The sequence below is a fragment of the Tympanuchus pallidicinctus genome, unplaced genomic scaffold (assembly GCF_026119805.1).
Source record: "Tympanuchus pallidicinctus isolate F22 unplaced genomic scaffold, pur_lepc_1.0 scaffold3, whole genome shotgun sequence".
Lineage (NCBI taxonomy): Eukaryota > Metazoa > Chordata > Aves > Galliformes > Phasianidae > Tympanuchus > Tympanuchus pallidicinctus.
The window spans coordinates 27,974,926-27,996,195 of record NW_026294747.1 but is presented as its reverse complement, the minus strand read 5'-3'; the positions used below and the strand labels follow the sequence as shown (position 1 = coordinate 27,996,195).

Genomic DNA, 21,270 nt, shown 5'->3' with positions numbered 1-21,270 from the left:
AATATTGACTTTAGTCTTCAAAATAGGCTTTACTGATTGTCTTTCCAGCTGTTGTTTTTCAGTGCTTTGTTGCTCAGTTTTCTTTTTAAATATCATGTTTTATTCTATTGGTATTAAATATCATTTACCCTGATGGTTCCCATCCTTTGCCTCTTCTACTGAAGCTGATAGAATCTTAAAAGTTCTGATACCCTGAAGTTTTGCAACTAATAATGCATGCCAGCTGATGTGGGAAGGAAAGTAACAACTCAATAAATCTGTGTGGATTTGCCCATAAACTGCTATGGAAGGATTTATTGTATCACAGACACACAGTGAGAGGACTGATTAAATCATTAAAGAGCACATTAGCAGATGCAAGCTCCATAAATGTAGGTGTCTTTTTGGGGCTGAGGTTTTTCTCTGTGATGTGATCTGTGGGTAATCAGAAGCAGCAGATGAAATGTGATTGACATTCAGCTGTAGGAAATATCTCCTAGCATAAGTAAACTTTGAGTCAGAGAGAAAGTGTTGAGATCCTGATTTAAACTGATGAGGTCTCTTCCTTTTGCTGCTTTTGAGAAATATACATGTCAGAGTTGTGGAACTGACTTGGCTGAAGATGAATGGATTTCCTTCTGCCATGTTCTCTTTTTGTGGAGAGAATTAAACCTTGCTTAAGTTCCTTTAAGTTCTGATACAAAAGATAGTGTCCTAGTTAGAACAACTAATGAATATACTGCTTACAAAGCCAGGGAAGATGTGCCACATTAAGAGTGTACACTTCTGTATTTTGGGAAATAAGATGCAATCCTATGAAAAAGGAGATGGGTTTTATGGGTAGATACTGTTTTTGTCTGATTTTTTCTTTTGGAAACCCCTGTCCTCCTCACCTGCCTACCTCAATTAAAATGGTAAAGCTGAGCTGGATTGCAGCCTCTTGACGCTTCAGGCTGCTGCTCTGCTTACATTCAAACAGTGTTAATATTTACAAAGGTCTTAGAATTGGACAACAGTAAGTAGTGTAAGACTGATTTTTATTTCATCCTACATAGAGAGGAAATGAAGGTTGAACATTTAAAGGTTTCAGTTACATTAAATCTTGTCTGTTTGCTTCAGGACACTTGTAATGACTGGTGTGCTGGTTCTCTTTTTGTTTCCCATTGTGAATGCTCTGGTAAGGAGTCTGGAAATCTTGGCCAAGAATACGTGCTTCTGACCACAACTATCCTGTATTGCTGTATGAGATGTTTTACCTTTTGAGTAAAATCTTTAAAGTCCTGTGTACTGTTCTAGGAAGGCCTTGGCTCAAGATGGAGGTTACCACAAATGCAGGTCCCTAGGCAGTGCTGAGTATGTGAAAGATGTGAAATGCAACAACAGTGTTATGTATCTACAAGTGTTTGTACATACGTAGAAGTAAGTCTATCTTGTGCTAACCTCTGCTATTTCAGATCAGGGACTATCTGAGGTTTTTACTGTAAACAGCTGTGGTGGAAATGTTCTTAGATGTTCTTCCATATCAGGAGGGTTATAGATGTAAACTTGAGACTAAAAACATTAGGAAGGGTTGCAAATGATTTGGATCATTAATAAGTTGGACATGTGAAATATGTGAAATATGTGACACTTTATGGCGGTGCTAGTACACCTAAATATTGAGTTGAATGGCAAATAGTTGTCTGAATTGAGGGCTCTGAAAAAGATGTGGAGGTAATAAATGATAGGACTTGAGGTCAATTCTTTAGATTGGTGAAAAATTGAGTAGGTGAGCCAGGGAATTTGAAATGATGACAAATAAGGGTCCATAGACTAGCCTTGAAAAAATTAGGGATTAGGGGAGAGGAATTTCAGTAACGAAGATGTAAGAATCTTAGTTTGTTTAGCTTGGCTAAGTGTTAAGGGTTTGTTTTCTGTAGTTAATATGTACTTGAGAAAATGTATTTGATAGAAAAAACCTTGTCAGCTGACAAAGGTATTCTACAGTTCTGTGGTTGGAAGCTGAATCAAGCAAGTTCAGAGTTCAAGAAAGGGATGTGTTCTTCATAAAATAATTAATCACTGTAATATGTTACTAAACTGAAATAGGTTCTCGTCACCAAGTATTTTTAAGTGGATTTCCCCCTTCCCCATTTCCTGAAAAAGAAATTGATTTAGAAAGGCTTTGATTTGGGAAACCCTGTACTACCATGTTATGCTGGAATTCAAATGAATTTTATGTAGCTCTTAATGTTGTAAATGCTCTAGCTAATAATGATTATGTACCCATGTTGGGCATGTGCTGTACTTCATTAGCAAAAATCATAGGTTTTACTGAATTCAAAGGGACCTGTTTCATACCCAGGTAGCTTTATGTGTTATGAAGTATTCCGGGGGGAGGAATAAAAACCAAAACATATCTTACTGCCTCAAAACTTATGGTCATCATTCAGTAATTTGTCTGCACTTCTTTTTTTGGTTTTTGAAATAGGAGTTTGGTTGTGAGCGTGCTGAGGAAGGTTATTGTTACTAGTTGCTCCAAAAGCAGACTGTATTGTTGAGCAACATATAGGCTGCCACTGGGAAGTAATACTTCCCAAGTTCACTTGAAAATTTTAAATAATCTGTAGCAAATGAAATTCTAATTCACTTCAGAAAGTGAGGAAAAAATATTAAACATGTTAATTGAAAGGCTTTAGCACTGAACTAAACAAAATGAGAGTATTGTTGAGTGTGAATTTTTGCGTAGTGAGATTTCTTTTTTAATGCATAGACAGCATAAATTAGCTCTTGAGAAATGAAATATGATGCCCTGTTTCCTGTTTTCATTCCTACTTCTTCTGAACATTGTAGTAAATTTGGTTCCATTCTAGGTGCTTTGAGTGGTGCCAGGAAGAGAGGCAGCATGCAAGCAAGGTTTTGAGGGCTGCTGGGCTATTGACAGCCTGCCAGCAAGCTGTGCTGATGACTGAACAGTCACTGAGTCTATTCCCTGTGGGAGTTTATGTAGTGGTGTCCCTTTCCATCCTTCCCTGCACATTGCAATGACTGAGAACTGTTCTGCCTGGATTGGTTGAAACAAGTCAGTCAGCCCAAAAGTGATTGCTGGAAACGAAGGAAGACAGTTTGACTGTAAATCAAATAAAAAGCCCCTCTATTTTGAAATCTAGTGAAGATGTAAACGTATGTGAAAGACTTTTGTTTTAGAGTGTTGTGTATTTGAAGCATTTAGATCTGAATGTTTTCTGTGACAAAAATTCTGGATTGATGCTGTCTGCCAGATGGCATGTTTAAGCAGCAATCATCAGTCCTATATCTCTAGTTGTTTCCCAAAATCCTTAGCCCTCCTAAAAGGAATAGGAAGCAAAATGTGTTCTGGGTATTACTTCTTTTCTTTTTCTTCCATATTCATAGGAAAATATTTATTCAGGAAAAAATAGGTCAGTGTTCATGCTGTTTGGAGAAAAAAAAAATGGTTCTTCCATCTCAGTGAAGAGCTAAAACTGAATAACAGTATGACTAGAATTGCTCCTGAGTTTTAGCTGCTCAGCTCATAAGTTATTATAGAATCTGGTCGTCCTGTTAGTAGATGACAAAATGTGTGAAGCTGACTAGAGATCTCTGTGGAAAAGCACTCAAAAAGCAACACTTGCAAAACCGAACTGCCTTAAGTATTCTTTTAAATGTCAAATTGAGACCAGAGATTAAACTTGCTTTGCAAATCCCTAAGGCTGATCAAAAATTACTGCACTGTCTGTACTTTATTCTTTTGTCTGGGTTTTGTCCTTAGATCCATGAAGAGAAACTGTTATTGTGATAAACATAGTGGCTATCATTACCAGTAGCAAATGTATAATGGTATTTATCTTTATGCTGTTTTGAAGAACATGAAATAGCTTAAGAGGAACAGCTTTCTCTTCTCATTTGGAATTTTACAGTGCAAATGGAAAGCGAACTTCGATTAATTTGTGATGGTTTTTAATTGCTATGTGAAGTTAACAGTAATGAAGGCCTTTATTTCCACAGGTAGTACTTGGTTCCTTTAGATGCAGTGTGCTCCATCTGAAAACAATGAAATTATCACTTTATCAGTATTAATAGTGGCAGCAATTAAAGCTGACAGTTTCTTTTGCTATTCTCAATTCTCGCACTTCTCATTTCAATACTTCCTGCTCAATCATGTATTTTGTCAACTTTAGACACAAGGTTTTCATTTGGTATGGAAAGCTGAATGTTCTGTATGCTTGGTTTTAGCCTGTGAGTTTTTCTTCTCAAAATCAATGCACTGAAATGCACAAACTACTTGACTTCTGCAATGCCTTTTCTGCTGTCTGCTGTTAAGTGTGTTTAAGTGTATCAACTGAGCTTCCTGCAGTAAGGTTTCTCAAGATTTGAAGTGCTTCTGTTGTCAAAAAGAAGTGATGTTGGAGCTGTTAATTTTCATTCTTTATAAGCAGGTATTTCCATTGGGTGCCATCCTTGGTTCTTCTTTGCTTTGGCTGCTTGCATCTCTGCACCTTTATCTCTGTTGTGCTAATTGAAACTACTGGTTCATGGAGAGCTAAAGGGATTCCAGAAGGGAAGGTTTGTGGAGAGAAGTTGTTTACCAGTTCAAGCAAGAAAAATTGTATTAATGAAATTAATGAATGTTGAGGAAAAATTTATAGAATTAGTTTTCATGTTGTTGTATGTAACAGTGCTGTATGCAGATGTTTCCAAAGCTGTGGAGATGCATTAGATTTCTAGATTCATTTGTCTGCATCTGGATCATAAGCTGCTGAATTGCAGACTTTGTATTTCTACTTAGCTGTGAAGTGTTCTTTGCATTACGCTGTCAGGACTATGGGAATGTTAATTGGGTTGTCTTTGCGAATTTAAACCTAAAATAAGCAGAACTTTACAAGCATAAAGAGGTGGCTCTGTTCTGAAGTTTTCAAGAAAGAAATATTTTTAAATAAGTTGCACCACATCAAAACACGGGTTTCTTAAATGAGGAGCTAATCTTATCAGGAGAAAGCCTTCTACAACTGAGTTACTGAAATGTTGCTAGCCATTTGTAGGCCAGATGTGGTTCAACCGGTTTTCACTGGTTAGAATTCACTGAGAAGTATGGATTCTTGTCTTTGAGCTGCTAATGCACATGAAAGTGTCTTGACCCTCAGCTTCCAAGCGTAACTTGTGTTGGTGCCCATATGCGAATACCCCTCCCAGAACGATGCTTAACTGCTGCTTGCAGTGCTGGTAGTTGCTCTGCTGTTTGCTTACTGCAAAATATTGAGGTTTACCCAGTAATGTAATCCTGCTTTCTGTGTGAGGCTGTTTTGTTTGTTTGTTTTGCTTTTATGCTTTTATTTCCAGATGAGTAGCTTTGGTAGCTTCATGAAGTCTGTATTTGTTTTTAAGGAGCAGCATGAAAGTTAAAACAGTTTAATTCCTTAGACTGAGAAAGCACTTGTGAATCTGCATTTTTAAATATCCATTAACTTCTGGGAGAAAACTACGTGTTCTTCTGTGACTTTGATAGGGTGAAAATGAAACAATCATGTTTCATGCTGACCATGTTTTGAAAGTTATCTGTAGAATAAAAACTTAGAATTGGATAGATAATGCAAATAGCATGTTCTGCTGTGTTCTGTATGAATTAAACATTCAACAGCCTCATATGAGTGGCAGGAGAGAATTGTGTTCATGCTAGCTATGCCTTTTGTAACTTCCTTAATATTGATTTAAAACATTCTCTTTGCTATAGAGGAAAATACATAATCTAATTAGTCATGTTACTTCAGTCTGAGTAACAAATGGTTGTGAAACAAAGCATTTTATATTAAGGTTTCCTTCTCTGTTGTACCTAGCTGTATTTTCATGCCCACAGCTAAGTCTGAGCTTTGTTCTTTTACCAAGTATTGTAGTGTTTCCCCCCTGCGTTATTTTTCCCTTGCAAAAGCCTGCTAAAAATAGAACCATCAGTTTCACATATATATTAACCGTGTTCTTTGTAAAATGTGGTTTGGAATGAATTTTAATTTGTTGTGCTTAATTAGGAAAACAAAATGGCTAAAAGCGAATTACAGACTACAAGTCTTTCTTTAGCTATAACTTAAGAACAGTTCTTGTTGTTGGCATACTGTTCAAATAGTGCATGGTACTGAGCAAAAAGTAGATTAGAAAGGAGTTAATCTGACTGCAGTGCTGGTACAGTGGCCGAGTTAGATGGTTTTGTTTTCTAGTGTGCCTGTTCAAAAGAAAAAAGTATATATTCTAAGAAGGTGCAGTTTTGGTTTAAAATGGTTGTTGGAAATGTAATTATAACTATCTGTCTTCAGTACTGCTGCCGTCTGTGTACTCTTTTGTACATGTCTGGAGAATATACATTTCTGCAGTTTTGGGCCTGTCAGTCCTTTTGGGCTGTCTACACTCTTAAATGTTCAGTATTGCTGAGAAAAGGAACAAGTAGTAGTAGAGCAGTGTTTCCTGTTCTTGTGAGGTGGTGAAGTACAGAGAAGGCAGTTTTAAATTAGGCTGGGATTAAGATATCTTTTTCTTTTAAAGTAATCCCTCCATTATTTTTTTCCCACTTCATGTTACACATGACTTTGTTAAAGGTGTGGTTTTCCTCTAAATTTTGCGTCTGGTCTGTAATAGCTTAATCTAGGTTATACTACTCTGGTTTTCAAGTAATAGACATATAAGAGATGCTCTGCTACTGAACTAAGATCTACAGTATTTGTTTCTGGCCTGCCGTGTTTTTGACAACTTGGAGACTGACAACAACAGTAACTGTGCTGGAGTCCTTCATGCCTTTTATTGGGAGGTCAGTATTTGCCAATATGAATGGTTTTCACTGTTTAAAAAAAAAAGCCAGAATCTTTAGGCCAATTGCCTGCTTGACACTGCAGAGAAGTACTTCGCTTTTGAGTAGTCCATTTAAGTTTTCTAGGAATGTTTCCCTTTAGTTTCACACAAACTGTAAGTTTTTTGAGGAATATTTGTGTTTGCATAATATGTAAAAGAAGGGATGCTGGTCTCTCAATAGGATAACAATGCAAGTTCACTAGGTTAGAAGTTGTTGGATAAACCTTACTTATGTAAGCCCAGTGTAGATTAATTAGTGGTTTGGTTTCTAGATATCCTGAGTTTGTTTACTTTGTGGTTACTTGGCCCCAGGGCTCCTGTGAGTAAATAGGACCTGCTCTCCAATCATTGCTCTTAAATCAAATTGTGCCAGCCTCCTGAGGTGAGAAGGGAAGTGGGATGAGATGAAACAGAGCAATGCACGTGATGTTAAAATTACCAATGTGCTCACTGACCAGAAGTTAAAGTGGTATTTGTTTGAAAACAGTAGCAGATGTCTGATAGGCTCAAGAAGGAAAAAGTTATCTTGGAAATTGTTTGTATGGAGCTGGGTGTGCTGCTGGTTTTTCATTAAAAATGTTCTGAAAGCTTCGTGATGCAGTCATGCTGCTGTTAACTAGAGAACGTGTCTTTTTAAGCTTCTGCAGAGCTTCCTCACTTTCACTGAAGACTTGGATGGTAATAATGGACAATCAGACCAAACTATTGCAGATAGTTATAGACATTATATGGTCCTGGGCTGGCTTGGAAATAGGAGCATCTAGGCTAATAGGATAGGCTTTTCAGCCTGCACTTTCTCTTCTGTTTTTGAGGCTCCTGTGATCTATAAGTGGATTTTGCTCTGATTTTCCTCCTCTGTTTTGTGGTTGAATTGGAATCTGTCTCCTGAGTAAGTTCTATGATTTTTCTGCAAGAAGACTCCATCTTTTCTATTGAGAATATCTGTGTTTTGCATCATTGCTCATTGTTGAATAATGGAATTCCTTTTTTAACTAAAAAAATGGGGCAAATCCATTGAAGTATCTGCCAGTTTGGTGTATACTTTAATTGTCAAAAGTTCACTGTAATCAAACTAAGGGAGACTCTTCCAAATATGGCTTCCACTGAGAATCTACATGATTTTTGTAACTTCTTCAAAACTGGCATATTAGCTCTCTCTAAAATGCATAGCAGCATCTCATTTGAGAATGTAGTAGCTTTGTTGTAATATTCTAAGAATGCTGTGGTTAGAAGCTTTTGTTAGACAAGCCTGGAAAGTCCAACTTCAGAGTTTTAATTAAAAAGGGATAAATGACATGAATGAGCAGAATGAAATGTTTTGTTGTTGTTGTTAGGACTAAATCTGAATTGCAGTAAGACGAGCTCTTTTTCCCTCCCCCAGTACTCTAACTTCTTTGATGCTGTGATTTGGATGAACTGCCTTCTCCCTCTCAGAATGCAAATGACTTTTGTCTTTGGATTCCAGTATTTTCTTTACTTCTGTACTTACCCTATCTCGTACCTTTGACCTGAGGCAGAGTGTACTTTGCTCTTCAATGATATCCCTGGGGTCTTGACTAAATTCTTGGCAGACTTCAGTGTCATGTTTTTCTATGGTGGGCTGGTTGATAATGCATGAACTAATTGCTACTTTTTCATAAAATGGAAACTTATACTACTTATAGAGTAATGCTTACTGCTTAAAGTGGTTTTTTGTAGCTTCATTTTGGTCCACCTTGGGATAATGACGGCTTGCTTATGGATGCAAAAACATACTGGTTCTACAAGTATATTATTTCTCAAGATCCTTAGTTTAAACAAAGCAAGTTGAGACGCTGACAGTCTTGGAAATGCCAAACTGAACGGAATAATGGAATTCCTTTTTTAACTAAAAAAGGAAGGAGGCTTAAGTCTCCACAAATGAAGTATTGTGAACTATTCTAGCAAGCTCTAGTTGGATAATGAGAAGTTTGATGCAGGGTTATGTGTCTGTTTCTCTTTCACTCTTAGTTTTATGCATTGTCAAATGTGTGTTTTTTTTCCCTTCAGCACTTATAAGAGATCACAGTGAAAGATAAGCTGGGTATGACACACTGATGTGGCTTTAATGCAATTTTTGCCTTCTGCTGTTGTGTGATTTCCTGAATTGATGTCTTACTCCACAAAGCCTCAAGTCTGCTGGAGAGGTTTTGGAATATGTTTAAGAACTGTTCCCCCTTGTCTTCAGCAAATTCTCTCTGGGAATGGTAGAGAAGCCTGCTGTTTGTTTCTCTTACTTTTAGTGATGTTCTTTCTTACATCATTTTCAAACTGAGGACAGTAAAGGCTCTTGTTTGAAAAAGGATTTTACTGGTGTAACATCAGTTTATCAAAAAATGTTTCTGGGGAAAATTTGTGAGGGGGGGAAAAAAAAAACCAAAACAACTTTCTGAATGTGCATTGTGATAGAATTTCTTGGCGGTTACACAGCAGTTGCCAAAGGCTAATTTGTGTCTGGATTGCTTACTTTTCTCTACTTATATGGAAGAACTCTGCTGTGGCCTTATTTATCGTGATAGAAACGGTCGTGCCTGGGCAGACTTGACAGTGAGTACAAAGTTTCTGAGGAGGCCTTGGTACAGAATGTGTGTGCAGAACTAGTATGCTGTGGATTAGAACAGATATGCCTTGTTTTGTTTCTGTTATACCTGTAAAAACGGGGCTATTGCAAGCAGGCAGATGCTGATGAAACAGTGCCAAGTCTGCTTCTAATTGTCCTGCTTTCAAGGAGCAGGTTGGCAATAGTAAAGGATGTTGTTACTGGCTGGAGATGCTGTTGTAGGGTTGACAGCAGAACTTATTTCTGGGCTTCCTTTTTCAGTTGGCTGAAGGATGTGTGATAGGTAGGAGCTGGCAACAGGTTGAAGCTGCTGCCTGGAAAATTCACTGACCAGCAGCCCTTTTTGAAGCTTCCTCTGGGAAAGGCCAGCAGATAAAAAGCTGCAAGCAAAATATCTGTGGAAGTCACAAAATTGCATGTGGCACACGGGTAGCAAGTTAACTGAGCTGGTGTTACGGAAAGTGTAATCCGAAATGAAGAGCCGTCAGCCACTGTCAGGTTAAACAGTGGAAACAAAATGTGCATTTTTTTTCTTGCCTACCTACATTGTAACTCAGTGCAGTGTTGAGTTTGCAACTGTCTCGCACCTGCTGATGAGCAAAACAAGGGTAGAATGTAGCTGGAAAGTAACCAGGAGGAAAACATTAGTGGAGAATTGTTGCACAGCTGGACAGGTGCTGATATAGGCAGAAAGAAGGGGGGGGGTGTGTGTGGGTTCTGGGCAACTGCGTAGATTTTGACTGTGAAGTTGCACCTTCAGTTTTTGTGTTTTAGTCTTTTTTAAAAAAAAAAAAAAAAAGTACTAACCAGCTGATTATGAGAACAAGAAAAACATTTGGTGCTTAACAGCATCTTTTTTAGCTTTAGACAGTTTTAGAAAAGATTTTGCTGCATATTATGATGTTTTGTATTTTGGAAGTGAGCACCTAATCCTTATATTGCTTATGTTTTTGGTTTTTTTCATCATTAGGTCAGCTTGCTGATTTTAGTCTGTGTTCTGGTTTTAAAATATGCTGTAATATGGTGTATTTGGAGTTGTAACGTATACATAATGAATTTTAGCTGAGGTCAGAAACCATGCTGAGTAGTAGATTTTCAAACCACTATATTTCTCCTTATACTGAAATTCAGCATGAAGTGTATAGCAATCCATAAAATAGCTGGTAGGATTCATGACATGCTTGTATTCTTTCATTATTGATAGTTTCATATCTATTTGTCAGCATGCTATTGCTAAACCATTACCCAAATTTTTGCAGATGTTGTTACACAAGTGTGTAAACGTAGTTATTTCCAGCTCCTGTTTTTTGTCTATCGGTAGGAGGAGTCTTTATGGAGAATTTACTAAATTGTGTAAGACTAAGTTCACTTCTAGGCAAAATTCTGTGGTCTTGATTTGAACTTGGTCTGCAGCATTTTCCTCTTGCTTCTCTTGTTTTAATGACCTTCATTGCAACAGTTGTTTCGAGTACTGGTGTTTTGTTTAATCTTGTTAAAATTCTGCACATAGTTGTAGTTCTGTGTGTTTGTAGTTGTGATTTTAAGAACATCCTTGTGAAAATTAGTTGCAGATTTCATCTGAAAGTAAGACCCTTAGAGATGAATCGTCTGTTCTGAGATGAATGGGTCTGCAGATAGTGTGTTTTGGTGTGGTTGGTTTTTGTTTTTTTTTCTTTTTGCTTCTCCAATCAAAATGTGGGTAAATCCTGTTTGTACTGTTTGAAAATACCTGTGTGGAGTAGGAACCATGTAGAATGCTGCACTACTTGGTGTGTGAGACTGAGCAGCTGCTGAATTACAGCAATTACAATTATTTCTCTATTGGTATTGTTTCATACTAGTTACTTGGAAATGCAGATTTCTAGAAGTACCTGTGTGATGTCCAATATCCCTGTGTGTGTGTGTGTGTGCACTTTTAAGACTTTCACTTCTGTCACATTCCCAAGGCCGCAATTCACAGCTCATGATTCATATCTGTTTTCTCTCCCATTTTCGGTGCCAGATTAAAATATATATATATGTTAAGATAAATGTGAAATTTCTAAATGATTAAGTAAAACTTATGTATGTGTACAAGGTTGTGTGACCAAGAATAGCATTATTTATGCTGATAGAATGTAATGAGATCTTTGCTGTCTTATAAAACGCTGTGCCGGGAGGTAAATTGCATTTTGAATCTTTGACTGTCCCATCTGAATTCAGTCCAATTCACTTTCCTCTGACTGGACTACTAACATGTCAAACTTCTCACCAGGTTAATACAGTGGCTGTTAAAATAACAGGCTATGCTTCCATTAATTTCCAAAGATTAAAGCTTGTTATTTTCATACCTAGACTTAACTGTTATTGCACATGGTTTGAGTGAAGGTGCACCAGTCCATTACTAGACTTGTAATTCAAATGCCTTAATATTTTATTTTTCTAGTATTCCTCAGTGGGGATTCTGATGTTCAGTGGGCTCATGTGGAAGAATATTTTTTCAGTTACTTTCATACTTATTATTTTTTTTTTTTAACTTCAGGTGCCCTTATAATAAGAATAAGACATACTGCTATTTTTAATATAATCTGAACCTGGCTTCACAGCTAAAGATATAATTGACTAGCTTTAATAGTGATTTATTTCTCCTCTTGAGAACAATTTGTGCAGAAGACTGTAATGTTTCTACTGCAATTGAGACCTTCCTCTGGATGGTAGAGGTAGGATTTGCGTTTCAGTAAACACGCTATGAAGTTTTGGAATTATGACCCAATTACTGCGTTTTTTAATATGGCCTTGCAAGTGTAAGGAGAAGTTAAGCAGTGATCTGTGAATAACTAGGAGAGGAGAGCTTAGCTAGCAATACCATTTTCAAAAGTTAATTTGCTCTTTCTGAAGTACAATCTCTGCAAATGGCAATAGTATGTTTGAAATTAGCAGTGCAGCCTGAATGTTAGGTGCTGCTTAAACATGGGAAACTGGCTGCAGTAAACCTGTAGAACTTCCTGGAGTTTAGGGCAGAAAACATAAGATCTGAAGCCATCTGCACATTAAACAGATGCTCTTACGGATTCTCTTGATTGTAACATCCATCTTTAAGTAAGATTGGGTTTTTATAGCTGTAATGTTCCCCAGATGTTTTTACCAATGCCAAGGTTTACAATAATGCATGGACCAGCACAGTCTAGCACCTCAGAATTTTAATTACCCCAGCTTTTCCACTCAGCTTCAGTAGGTCTGCTGCTTGTTCTAGAGTTGTTGTAACTGGAGGAGGCAAAGAGAAAGTGAAGAAAGATTGTTAGGGAGTGGCGTGGAAATCTTTTCCTAGCTGTTACCAATTTAATGAATAAAAGGGAGAGTTTTTTCACTAGAAACCTGAGGAGGAACCTGGAAAAGCCTGTCTGTCAGTTAATATGATTAAAAAAATAATAATACTTCTCCCTGTGAAGGCTATGTAGTCTGATTGAGAGTCTTTAGAGTTACTGATGGACAGAGGCATTCGACTTCCATAGCTTCCCTAATAGAAGTGTCATTTACAAAAAAAAAAAAAAAAAATTCTTTTAAATTGCATTTTTGTAATATTCTGGAAGATAGCGAATGTTTGTGGGCATTTGCATCCTTTGCATTTGAGTAATCCAGTATGGTATGCTGTGCCAATATGCTGATCGTTTAGCATCGATGATGTTAAATCATCAGTGATATTCTTTTTCCTTTGGAATCCATTCTTGTGGAGAAGGCTTGTGGAAGTTCTAATGGAAGGATGAGGTCAACAGTGTTTGGTTGTTTGTTTGTTTTGAAAGCATTGGGAAGTAAGAATCTGTGTAGTGGACTTTTGATGGTACTAAAATGAAATCAGAAAGCTACCTCACTTTCCCTTCCTGCATCAAATTTTTTAGCAACTGGAGGTGAAAACTGACACTTAAAAACCTCTCATTCTTAGCAGTGATCACTATGGTTGTAATGTATGCTTGGTGTTCCATCTGTTGTATGAAGCAGCTGAGAACATCTGTATTACACATAAGGGTTTTCTTTCTTTTTCCTTTGCTTCAGTTTGTACTCCAGGAGCAATTAAAGATATCTCCAAATTGAGTCCTGTTATGAGAGTGGCTGTTATTTTTTCCTTCATTGATTTTTTTATTTTTTTTTCTCCTTCTTGCCTCCAGTAAGGTGATAAGAATCTGCTTTTTAAATCTAATGTTTGTTGTATCAGTTACAGCATTAGATCTACTTGTAACATCAGGACTCAGTTGGCCTTGGAAATGGCAAAGACAGTAGCAGAACAACTTGAACTCCTGTGTTTTACTTGTCTTTTCTTTTTAATTCCTTAATACTACTTTTTGTCTCATCTGTTGAAGGCTGAGGAGCTGTTAGCCATGTACTTTGCAACAGCAGTCTGAATATGCAGTAAATGTACAGCGCTTATTGAATTTCTCAGACTAAGTTTTCTGAAGCAAACAGGATTGTGTTGTCTGAGTTGGTTGGAATGACAATGTGGATGGCTGACATTCAGACTGTATTAATCAGATTTAAATTCACTGATTTTTTTTTTTTTTTGTATTTTAGAGTAAAGGTGAAACTTCATTTTAAACTCTTTGACACTTCAAACTCTTTTCTCCCCTCAAGTATCTATCTGGTCTTCTGAGATGTTTGAGGCTAATCTTATTCTGTCATATTCATTTCATTTTTGGTGCTGATGCACGAGCCTTCTGTTGGAATGGTGCAGGGGACTCTGTTGTGGAAGGAACAAATAACCAAGAAGGTTCAGAAGAAAGAGGAGGTATTGATTGAGCCTGTATGCGGAGTACTGCTGCTGAACATCAGGCAGGAGTTTGTTCATCTCTCTAACTGGAATATACTAATTGGACAACAAATGTTTTTCAGTGATGTGGATAAAAACTAAACTTAAATGTACTAATTCTTCTCAGATGTGTTTTCTGTGTGAACATAATGGAATGTAAGTATGGCAGGTGATTTACGAACAAGTAATTTCATCCATGATCTTTAATTAGACTGAAGAGAGCTGACTATACAAGAGCTGGCTTTGAGTAATCGGAACATGAGGACTGAATTAATGCCCTGTGCTGTAAGTTTTTCAGATTTTCTCCATTTGTAGGCCTTTGGGGGGAAAAAAAAAAAAAAAAAAGCCACAAGAAACTATGGTAACATTATCAAGAACTGTAAGCAGATTTCATGTTCTTGGGTGATTTTCTTTTTTGCTCATTCTATACAATCTGTATACACATTTTGGCAATGATGGTGGAATGCGAAGATGAAGAAAGAGCCTGACGAACTTTTAGAAGAGTAACTGCAAACATTTTTTTGCTTTCTGTTCTTTCTGAATTTTGACTAGACAGATCTTCTGAAGTGTATGCTGTTATTGTGTTTTCTATTGGTATATTCATTTTTATTGCATTAACCTTAGAATGTGGCTGCAGCATTTTAATTGGGTGCACAGACACTGAACATTTGGTTTACTTTCCTAGGTGTGTTATCTGTTATCCCACCTGGCCCAATTGATTATGCAAAGGAGAAAAGTTTTAATGGAGAAATCCACAAATGAAAGATTGTTTGTGGCAAAAACCTTTTGCTGTCTAAATGAAGTACAGTTTTCTTATTCTAACTTCCAGTGTACTGTACCATAAGTGCTGTGTGTATTTTGGACAAAAATAATGGGCTGTGTTTGCACTGTGCCTAACAGAGCTCACTTTTGATGCTAGTTGGCTATCGCTTATGAAAAATTATCAGATAACAAATAGAAGTAATGTGCAATAAACTTCTTATTTATAGCACAAGTTAAATTCCTTACTTCAGAAAACTAGTCAACTTTAGTTGACTTAATTTTAGAAGAACTTCAGTACTTGCTTTGAGTCTAAATATAATAGAGCTTTCATTATCCACTTTTGTTGGACAGACTGCCTTGTTAAAATATGCTCTGAGTTTTTTTTAATTAGTAATTTTTTTCATCATAACAACCTTTGGAATTTCTGTTGACAAAGATGGGAAATGGCTGTACTGGATTTTTTTTTTTTTCTTTCAGCCTTTCTCCCTGAAAGGGAGCAGCCACAAGGTGGTGCCTTTTCATCACTGGAAAGGGAAAAATATTTCATTTTTTAAACGAATTTATGTTGGCTTTGGGCCTGTTACTTGGCAGAAAGGGGAAGCTCAGGTACTGAAGTGACAGCTTTGATCTGTTTTGATCCTTTTCTCCCTGAGTGCATGGGCACTATTGTGCGGTGTTTTTGCCAGCCTTTAGGATTAAAAACTGTTAGATTGTGATGCTTGAATGTTCAAAACTGGAAGTGAAAGGTAGTGGCTTGTAAGTCAGAATCAAACAAAATCATGAAAAGATTGGCCTGAGAATACTGAAGTTGTGTAGGTCAGGGAGGATGTAGGCTGCTGCCCTGTGAAATAAGGCTCAGAACTGCAACAACTTTTACATGTCATGTTTAGGCCACCTTGGTGGGACTGTGTAAGAGCCTGTAAGTGGAAGAAGTGCTTTATGCAAGTCCTACACAGTTCAGGGTAGTGTGGGTAAAGGGTAACTGGCACAGCACTGACGATTCATGTGGTTGTGTCATAGCTGGTCTTTGCAAATCAAATTCAGTTAAAGGGGGAGACAGTTGGAAAATGACCTGAAATATTATTCTTTATTGCTGAATAAGAGCTCGCAACAGAAGTATATGAAGTCTTCCACATGACCTGTATGTAATTCCCAGCTGTGAGCCCACTGGCAGTGAGTGTGAAATCCAAAACACAGCTGATAAGGGAAAAGGTTGTTGTCAGCCTGGGCTGAGCACTTGAATATTCATAGTGCGGTGCTTTTACAACCACACGCTGAAATACATTACAGTAATTAGCTTTGAGATGTGAGCAGAATGTCCTCCTAGCTTAGTGCCTTTCCACACACAGTGATGATCAGTGCTGAAGGAGAACCAGGTGTGCACCACATTATACTCATTTTCCTCCAAACTAGCAAGTCCTCGACCTCCCCACTCCCCCCTTCATACCTTTTTGCCAAATTTCCTGCTGTAAATTGGTATTACAAATTCTTATATGTACCCTATGACCCCTTCAGAATATTTGTGGTATTTTTAAACCCTGCATTGTGTGCATGACACAGTGTTTAGTTTGGAAATGAAGTTTAGTTTAATCGTACATGCTGATTGTGGTATTTATTTTGGAACCAGTAAGTGGGAGGCACTGTTTTGTGTTTTTATTAGTCTGGATGAATTCTCTCTGTTACTTGATAACTGTGTATAAGCTTGAACTAAAAATTGATGTTCAAAGATGGCATTTGAATACATTCTCTTATCTGCTTTGGGTTAGGATTCTGATGGAAAACTTCTTGGATATCTGTGATTCACTGTGGTGATAGCGATAGTGTCCATTCTGTTTTAGAGGATCACAAATGGTTTCTCTCTGCGCCAGCTGAGCTGTTCTGGAAAGAGCAACATCTGCATTGGAGGAGAGACCTTTGCTGTTTGCCTTGTGCATCTGCTGCAGACAAATGGGGCTGTGTTTGCTGAGGGAGGTTATAGATTTGTGACCTTGGCCTCGTTTCATTTGTATCCCATGTGGCTGCATTTGCAGCAGAGTTAAGCAGCTATTAGAAACTGATTTTCTGCCTTTCTCCCCCCCACACTGTCCCTATGACTTCCCAGCAAAACTGCTCCCATGGTCTGTAGTTAATAATGCACGTGGTGGTGATTCTGGCCCAAAATCTTATCTGTTGATGAGTGTTGAGGGGTTTGGAGGGGAAAAAAAGAAAAGAAAAAGTAATGAGTTTCCATGAGTCCTCTTTAATAACACGTAATAGAAAAAGAAATTTAACAAAGCACGAAGGAATACCAGCAAATTTTACGATATTGAGAGGACGCTTCTCTCTTCAATGTTTTTGACTGCTAAAGCACAGCGATTTTGATGCACAGCTCAGTATGCCGTGAAACAGCAGATGTTGTATGAGAAAGTTGGAGCTGTGTTATGCAACTAACTTCCAAGCTGTATTTTTCCTGTAATTGTTGTCTTGTGATCTTCTGTTAGAAACTTCCCTTCAGGAGGAGTGTTGGAACTCTCTCCTGACTTGACAATGCAATTAAAAGGCAAGATATACTAATTGAGGGTTTTTTGAGATAGCATGTGTTTTTAATTCCAAACTCCAATGTATCAGAGTAACAGTGTTATTTCCACTACGGTTTTCTGGTGGCTACTGGAAAAGGCTGTTGGTTCTTTTGTTAGCTGTAAGTTTTTCCATGTCTGCTTTCCTTGTTAAAGTAAGCTGGGTTTTATAGAAGCATGACTGACATGAGAAAGAGGCTCGCTTTTGCTTTTACTTAAATTTAACTCTGAAGATCTCCTTTTCATTGTTATGTTAACTTGGATTGCATGCATCAGAGGTGACTGTGTAGTCCTCTTAGCATAGGATGTGTGCTAATGTTCAAGGAGGGCAGTATTTGAAGGCATACTATCAAATTTGTCATAAAATTGATGACTTATTTCTGTATAGTTTTTCTAGTAATGACTTTCATTTGTTGTCTGTAGAAATGCTGCACTTGAGTGCAGACACAGTAGATGGCACTTGAGTCATTAGTTTTGCTATGCTGGAAATAAAGCCAAGCTTGGTTATGAACTTAGCTGTTTGTAGAAACGGGCGTATTTTACTGGAAGATGAAAGCAGAAATTTTGAAGCTTCAGTTACGTAAACATAGAAAACAGTAAAAGAAGCATAGAAAACAGTAAAAGAAGCATCCTTTTTCTTCAATGAAAGCATCTGTTCTCTCAAACTTTTTTAAATAAATGGACAGGACATGATCAGCATGAATCATAAATAAGAAATGACAGATTCCCCTTAAACACATTGCAAATGTTCCTTTTTGGCTTGATAATTCATTATTTACAACATTCTCTAAAAAAATTCATTTCTTTCTAGTCTTGCTTATGTCATCTGGTCATTTGTGATATGACCATGAGAGCAGGGGAAGGGTAAAACCAGCCAACGAAGTGGAGATTTTCTAACAATATCAACTTATTCAGAGTAGCTTAAGTCCTGCATTCCTTCCTCTGGCAGTGTCTTACAACCAAGTCTAAGAGTGTGTCAGTAGTTCTGCTAATCAAAATGTAAACAAATGCTTGACAGTATTCTGAAGTAGCTGCTTTGTGGTGTTCATACTGTCTGCTGGGATGGTACTACTTGGTCATTTACTTATTCTCAGTGTTTTCCATGCTGGCCAGCAGCAGGCAGTGGATTGATGGTCCTGTAAGCTAAAGCAGCAGTGCAGACTTTGTAATATCCTGTCAGTATGATTCAGCAATCATGTTTAGTGCTGAGTTAAGAAGGTGTAGTTAGACTTGGGTCATGATTCATTCTTTGGCCTTTGTGCTGATGCTCTCCTTTTAATAAGAGCGCAGTTGGACTTCAACCTTGGAACTAGCTTCGCTTATGTTCTCTTCTCTAAGTCATTTTACCACTGTCAATTGCAGATTCGTAGAAATGCTCGAAAGCCAAAACAGGATGTTTACTTGCTAGAGGACAGAGGATTTTAATTTCATTTTGTTCAACTACTTTTTGTAACACAGAGGTATTTATATGTACTTTTGTGATGTTTATGGTATTGCAACTACCTTTGGCGAAGTGTTGCAAATCAAACAGGTGTTACTTGAAATTTTTTGGTCAGTGTAACTTCGTAGAGAGTGTAGGAAGCTTACCCTTGGAACTCACTGTCTCAAGTCAAAACAAGCCATCCCTCAGTACAGTTTTCTGACTGTTTCTGATTACATAGATATGTACTGGACAGAAAACTTAAACTGAAAGAATTGTTAACTTCATTTGAAGGCTTAAGTGATTGTGGAGAAGTGGGGGTTTGCCTCTTCGAGGTAACCAGCAGTAGGACAAAAGGGAATGGCCTCACGTTGCACCAGAGGAGGTTTAGGTTGGATATCAGGAGAATTTTCTGCTCAGAAAGAGTAGTAAGGCTTGGAGCAGATTGTGCAGGGAAGCAATGGGGTCACTGTCCCTGGAGGTGTTTAAGGAAAGGGTAGATGTAGGATTTAGGGACATGGTTTAGTGGGCAGTATTGGTGGCAGGAAGACAGTTGGACTAAATGATCTTAAAGATCTTTTCCACCCATACTGATTCTATGATTATAATTCCCTGCTCACGTGGTCTTTGTGCTATGATTAGGACATCTCTAGGTACTGTAGCTGCAGCTGTCCCTAACTCAGAATGTTCTCTTCAGGTTAGAGAGTATTGAAGTCTTTCTGGCAGCTAGCTGGTTCTGTTAATGCATTTTTTTCTTCCGAAAGTCCAGCTTTTTTTCCTCTTTGATTGAGACTCCCCAGCAGGAGGTACCTTTTTGCTTTGCCAGCTGGAGAAAGCCCACATACATTTACATAGACTATACTGGAACTCGGAGGCATTTCATTTTAGTTCCAGGCAGCCAACCCTTTGCTGCTGCCTTTGGAACAGCTCAGCTGTGGAAGAAGTGAGCTAATCTGGAAATTTGAAAGTGAAGTACTTAGTGAAGCCCTGGGGTTTGCAGTTGAAGTAATTAAGGAGAGGAATTGCACATGCTGTACTTGATTTTTGTTTTAATTAGTGTTCCTTTGATCTCTCAATTCAAATTTGAAGTTTTAAATCATCAACCTGCCCCAATATATTGCTCAACACTTCTCCTTTTTAGCCTGTAGAGGAGATGTAGAGTCTTGTTTATACTTTGTGTTGTATTTTGTTGCAGGAAGGTTTTGGCTGTCACTCCTGCTTTTTTTTTTTTTTCCTTGTTTTACTGGGATTCTTCCCCCCTCTCCCAACCAGACTCTTCTCCATTTTCTCTCCCTGCCTTCCAACCCACTTTCTTTGTCCTCAAGCATTTCCACCAACTTTCTATTCAGTTCATGATCCAGCTGAGAATTGTTGTAGCTTTTAGAAATCTGCTTCAGGTGTCCTTGTATTATCTCCTTCACTATGAATCAATCCTACTCTTTGTTCTTTCAAGTGACTTCTCATTTGTTGGAAGAGTTAACTTCTTTGTGGCTGTTGCCATTTGGAATTAGGCTTGCTGCACTTCTCCACCTTGCTGAATACGCTCTCTATTTTTCTTTTATTCCAAAAGGCCCTCAAAGTCAACCTTGTTATCTGAACATCTGTTTCTGACACTTGAAGCTTATGTTTATTTCACATCGCTTTTGTGATACCGTTTGTATTTACTTGTGCATTTGCAAAATATGTGTTGAACTATGTCTAAATCTACAGTGATTATGCTATTGATGAGCCGTTTCTGTTTTTGTAGCAGATTTTGGTGGTACACTCTATGTCACTGAGCAGGTTTCTCGGATGGAAAGAAAGAAGCTACCAGCTTGTAAGGAGAATGCAATTTAAATTGGTAGCACCAGGCCAACCATCATTTCTTGGAGAAAGGTTGAAGAAAAAATTGATATCAACGTGAAACAAATAAGCCTTTATTTTTTTTTTAAAATATTATTGAGAACTCTTTCCTGCCAAAAAGCTGCTGGGCAAATGTGGTACATGGCATAGTAACCTGGTCTATCTACTTTGGAAAAGTAAAATGTTATATTGACACTACTGGTATTTGAGCTTTGTTTCTAGGAGTAGGCTTTTTTCTATAGTTAATCTAAGCTTTGTTACTATGAAATTTCTGTTACCTCTGAGTGCATACATGCTCTTTTCCATTTTGTAAATAAGCAGAAGATATTTGGAACTTCTGTTACAGCAAAACAAACAAACAAAAGAAATATTTAGGGATAGATGCTGTAGTTGTGATTTGTTTTTGGCAACCATTTTTCAAGACAGTTCTACTGACTTTTCTGGGGCTTTGATCACTGATACAGTTACCCTCTTTTCCCATCTAAACTGCCACGTGTATATTTTCCTGCTAGCTTTTAAATGTTCC

At 37.6% G+C, this 21,270-nt stretch overlaps 1 protein-coding gene across 10 annotated transcripts in view; it reads left to right on the top strand.

The window, feature by feature from the left end:
• RAD51B (RAD51 paralog B) overlaps positions 1-21,270 on the top strand; it is a 344,366-nt gene that overhangs the window by 11,605 nt on the left and 311,491 nt on the right. The window lies entirely within an intron of this gene.